Source organism: Salarias fasciatus, chromosome 9 (genome assembly GCF_902148845.1).
Source record: "Salarias fasciatus chromosome 9, fSalaFa1.1, whole genome shotgun sequence".
Taxonomy (NCBI): Eukaryota; Metazoa; Chordata; class Actinopteri; order Blenniiformes; family Blenniidae; genus Salarias; species Salarias fasciatus.
The window spans coordinates 17,141,984-17,147,983 of record NC_043753.1 but is presented as its reverse complement, the minus strand read 5'-3'; positions in this window follow the sequence as shown (position 1 = coordinate 17,147,983).

The following is a 6,000-nucleotide window of genomic DNA, read 5'->3' as shown; positions in this document are numbered from 1 at the left end:
TTTTCACTCTCGTCAGAAGATCGTCGGGGGAAGACAAAGCAGAGTAAATCCATGCAACACATGAAGAAGATGCAAACTCAAAGAGAACTCAAGGTTCGCTCACTGCTTCACTGTGACTCTGTATGCAGAATTTAGACTAACAAAAGGAATTTGGCGTTTGTTCGATGTGCAGTGATCACAGAATCCAGAATGTAAAATGACCTACGGTATTAATTTTTAAAAATAATTTCAATTAAAGGAGCAGATTTGTGTCTTATCTGTCATCTGAGACCAGTAAATAAACATTTTAAAGATTTATTTATTGAATTTTCTTTTATCCAATGTGCAGAAGCAGCCAAAGCTGAGGAGAACCAAACATGCAGAGAGGATAGCGACTTGGTCTCTGCTGTACTGTGTGTGTCTGTGTGTGTTTCTGCTGAAGGCAGAGAGGAAGGATGTGCGTATCCATGTGATGTTTTTGTGTTTTGCCCCTGAGTCAGAGCACCAGCCCACAAGTTACAGTACAATATGGGATTTTCTTTTTCTTTTTTTTATTTAATCCTCATTGCCTGCAGAATTCACACAATCGCACTGGATTTAACCCTGCAAAGCAATTTCAAACACAGCATGTTCAAGCTCTGGTACGCTTCTATCTGTAAATTACTCTTTTGTAACAAGTGATATTTGTGAGATTGTAGAGTCAAGAAAGCCTCTGAAAGGGTCTTTTTGGAAATATAAAACTCAAGCGGCTCTTCATGAAGCCACTATATCATGTCGCTTCCAGCTTCCAGTCAAGATCAATAACTGCCCTGCAGTTAATCACATCAAACAGCCTCATTAGGGCTGACACTGATACTGGCTTTGCTTTGGAGGGACCGTTTTGCATCTTTAATCTCTTTTTCTCCAGATTTTTTTTTTTTTAAATGGTAAGAACAATATGTCACTGCATGTTTTTGTTATTTTTTGTTGAATCTAGAACAATAACTGTGTGTATTTCTGTGTACATGTTGCAGAAAACTGAAAGAGAGTCAACTGGTGCAATTTTACAGATTCGATTGCTGCAAGTGGTCACATTTGTTCACACTGTTTTTATCTTTGCTGCTTACTATGCTCAGACCATGTGCAGCGAGGCAAAAAGCCCCTTCAACAGGCCGTATAAAATAAAATAAATAAACACTGCTCTGTGAGCAGAAGTAAAAAAAAATAAATAAAAAGAAAAAACTATGAATTTTTCTAGTGTTTATCTTCGTTCCTTAGAGTGCAGAACAAAGATATGTCTGGAGTCATGTTCAGGATCTGTGATTTCTTCTTCCCATGGTTACAAATTTGGGAATGAAACATCCAGACAATAGCAGATGTTAACCAGAGCACCGTGATAGTTTTTCAGATTGCGTTATGAAACATTCAGCGGATTATTATTTATACATACCAAATGAACAAGGAGAAAGGGAAATTCAATTTCTTCACAGAGAGCGTGCTTCTGACTGTTGAGAGGGTGTATCTGCTGTTCTTCCATCCCTGTAAAATCCCTTTATGACCCCTTTGATCCTCTCAGAATATACTGGTCTTAAAAAGCTCCAAAGTTTGAGGGAAACTGCTTCTCCTCTCCCTGTCCTGATAGAGAAGAACATTCAGTACATTCAGGAAGCCTGCTCACTCATTATTGCCATTACTTGTACACTTTGCTTTCCACTGAATAAAAAGTTACTTTGATATTTGGTCTCAGTGTCTAAAATGACAAGCAAATAAAGAAAGAGGCATAAGCCATGTGCTGTACAGAAGCTGCTCATTATTGGCAGTAAAGTTTAAATAACTGGAAAAAAAAAAAAATCTCTGCTCCTTCAACAGAGAGTCACAAAATCAGAAGCTGCTCCACACATCTGACAACTCCGACTTCAGTATCGTCGAGTAGAGCTGAAAAATATCGACGGAGCCGTCCGGGCCAAACGGGGGCCTTGGGTAAAATGAAACGACGCCGCCTGCTTGGCCTACAGGCCTCAAAGCATTCATAAAGAACAATGCATGGATGAACATTACACTGCATGGAGCTCCAGCTTCCTCTGTTTTGATATTTTCCCCTCTGCTCTGCTCTTTTTTCTCACGGAACGTTTCCTTGTAGTGTTTCCTTCCTTCATTTTTTCGCGAGATGATTTCCCACCATGACGTGAGGCTCTACACGCAGAACATTTTGTACATATGGAAATGAGGCTCAACCAGAAAATACTGAAGGTCACCTGGGTTCACTAATGCCTGAAGACCAGGTTTACTGCCCTCTAGTGGTTGTAGTAATCATGAAAAAAGCATTGTAGAAAAGCACAGGACAGAGAACAACAGTTCATATTGGCGTCAAAGTAAGTTGGGAAATGTGGCTGAAGGCAGGACTCGACCTTTGAATGTAGAGATAAACTCTGTGTTAATCCAAAAATAATCAGCTTTTTTGGCTGAACTTCCAACTAATGAACTCACACTCACGCCGTATCTCTTGAAAAAATATCTCAGAATCAATCATTTCTTTTATTTCCCTGATTATTTAAGTGATGTTTCTCTCTCTCTTCTTTCAGGGAAACAGGCTCATATCTTCCTTCTCAGCCTCTCACCGGCTCAGCAGCTCTGTTCCTCGACCGTCACTAATTAACCGTTCATCAGCTCAGTTTAGCTTTTGCCAACCATTACTACACAGTTATCCTTTGTTTTTACTAATGTCAAACTGCAGAACCTCTAACATCTTCTTTTGTGGCTTAATACCTCTGGCATAATGTAATATATTTTACAAAACAAAAATATATTGCAGGAAATTGGAAAATATCATGCACTATATGAAATTCAAGATTTAGATTTTCCATTATATGGCAAGTTATTGAAAGTGACAATTATTTTCATATTTTACAAAGTATTTCATAATTGTGCAGTGTATTTTGAAATATATTGCAATATATTTTAAATAACATATGGGTAAATATCCAGTGAGAACTGTTTGCACACACACACACACACACACACACACATTCAACCCATCAATCGCTGTTGATTCGCCATAGTCAGGATTTCACCTAAATGCATTTTTCTCCATAAATTGAACTGGCACAACAATTCAAAACCCATTTTTTTAATCCAAACATTTTCACGCGATAGCGAGCTGCACTGTGTAACAGATGAGACGGAGGGCAGGGTTTAAGTGGAATTTATTGGCCTGGACAGGAAGCGGTGGGATGCTAATTAAGATCGCTGGGTACAGAGGAGGCGACGATGAGGGAGCCGTTATTTGTTAGTGAACTGAGATGGAACAACACAGCAAATGGTGTCAGAGACATACCAATTTACTTTGTTCCACCTATCTATCTATCTATCTATCTATCTATCTATCTATCTATCTACTTATTCGTAATAATGATGGTGACCTGCAGTCACACAGGTACACACACACACACACACACACACACACAGATAGATGACTTTGACTGATAGTGCTGCAGACTCTGGGGGCAAACACATGAATCCACATATGGCGCCCTCAATTGCATCGTGAATCTCAATTAAGCGACACAGGAGGGGGGGAGTTTTAGTGGAGCGGCTCATTCTCTCACTCATTTTTTTGAACTTTTCAGCCGTTCGTCTGGGCGGCTGCACGCGGCCTCTGAAACGCACGGCGCGCTTCTTGCAGCAACAGATTAAAAGCAGCCGGTCAGCGAGGTGCGTTCGCTCCCGGTGGAGGTTATCTGTACGTGGCAGCGCGGTGGGGGGGAACGGGCATTTGAAGATTCCTGCTTTTATGTTGATGCTCTCATGAGGGGAGCTGAATTATCACCAATACACCAAGAGCAGACATCTTGGAACAGCTTTCATATGTCTCCATACTGAGCAGCTTATTAAGGTGGAGTAAGAACATGGGAAATGAGGGTTTTGTACTGGTTGGGTTTCACCACAGTCAGCACTGTCTTTGAGAAGTGTTGCCAGATTTCAAGACGCAACGTGCACAGGGCGATAACTGCACCTGTGTCACTCAGTCCTATAAGTGTAGTGAATAATAACGAGCGTCCAATTTACGTTGCTTATATCAGATATTCAGGAGAACCAGATGCGGATATTACGGCAGAGTAATGATGGATGTGTACCTGGAGGTTCTGCACATGATCTGGTCTCACACGCCGGCGTTAATGCACACGAAGCAAGGCGAATGATGACGATGATTGCTCTGCTTTGAAGATGAACGCCTGCTTGTGTACGCTTTGTTGCCTCGTGCATACATTTCCTGTGAACCGGAGGGCTGTGATGAAGGTCTGATTGGCCTCTGTCTGGCACCTCTTTTCTGTCTTGATGATGACGGATGACTCACACACAGAACCGAACACACACACTATCACACACACGCTTCATGAAACTTACTGTTTGACATTATTGATCCAGACCTCAATCTTAACCATCACACCTAAAAGCTTGATTTACTGAAAGTTTGCTTGAGTAATATGTGCAAAGCATACAATAACTCAACAGCACATATTGGAAACACTGGAAGTCATGTCTGACAGACAGGCAAGACGCTATTTATTATCTGCCTTTAAAAATTAGCATTGCTGAACTTTCTTATCAAAACTTTAAAATAATGCTGCATAACAGATTTTTTTACTTTTCTCTATTCCTGGGTTGAAAGTGTTTTTTTCTGGTTGTAGGTGCTAAAAGTAATCATAAAACACTAATTTTGCACTTTAAACTTGACTTTTAAGACCAGGGTCAAGCGGAATGGGGCATCCAAGCCTTGTCTGTCTCTTCCACTCTCTGGTCCAACAAGACTATAATCTTAACTTGAGTCAGTTCAGTGCTTCAGGTTTGGGGTGATTTGTTTCAGGCTTTGCTGAGCGGACCATGGTCTAACCCTAACCCTTACCTGTAACCCTACCAAAGGCTGCAAAATGGCAGTTCTTACCTAAAAATCAGTTATTTTATCACAAAAGCAAAGTTTGAACATTATCTTTGATCTATCCAGATGTCAAAGTAAGGAAAATGTCCTTTCTACCCAGGAGCAAAATGTGTTTGTGTGTAATGGGAAGAGTGTATGCTGATAGAATGTAGAATTTACAAAACTGAACAGCAACTGTGTTCTTTATGATTGTGTTGGTATTTAACATCTGTGTGGTGTTCAGATCAGCTCACTCTTCAGTTTAGCTGCTGTTACTGTGGTGAAAATAATTTATTCTCTTGTTGCTGCTCATGTTATCCCTCATATGACTTAAAACTATTCACGCATTTCATCCTAACATGTCTGTGAAGTTCTTCCACAAAGATCATCATTTTGTGCATGCAGACTCTCAACTCTCCGTCACTTTTTCTGTGCAAGCAGCAACACACAGTATGCAAACCTGCATTTGAAACACTACTATTTCAGATGATCATCTGCAGAACACACACCAAAAGCACTGTTTACTGGAACATGCAATTTTTTTTGGAATTTAAGTGGATCAGGCCCTTAACGTTCACCCTAACTTCAGTAACTTCATTTCTCATCTTGAACCTTCAGAAATGATAGAAACTGTTCCCTCAAGGGAGTTGGAAAGTACCCGTCAGACTCTTCTCTCAGACGAATAAAAAGTCCACACTAAAACAATCACAAACAGATTTATGTATGTCCTTTAAAGAGTAGTAAAGACTGGTGCGCACACACTCTGTCAAGAGTTTGATGTGTTGCTGTGACGGTCAAACTGAAACCACTTCGCACTATTTCCTGTCAGACCGGGAGTCAGCGCCCCATCAGGGGGGACTTCAACAGAGTGTTTGCAAAATGTCATGTAATAGTTATTTTCTTGCTTTTTTTTCATTTGTGTTTTCAGTGGTCTGTCATTCAAATGGAAAATAGCTTATCTCAGAGTTTCAACTGAAATTTTCCAAAAAGGTATGAATATTTCCTCAACTGAAATATGTGGCATATCCTGCCATATTCGCTCCATGCAGGTAGAGTCATGGTGAACTAACCATGGGCAAACTCCGAAAAGGAAAGGGCTGATGAAAGCAGAGGGAAACTCTGGCTCT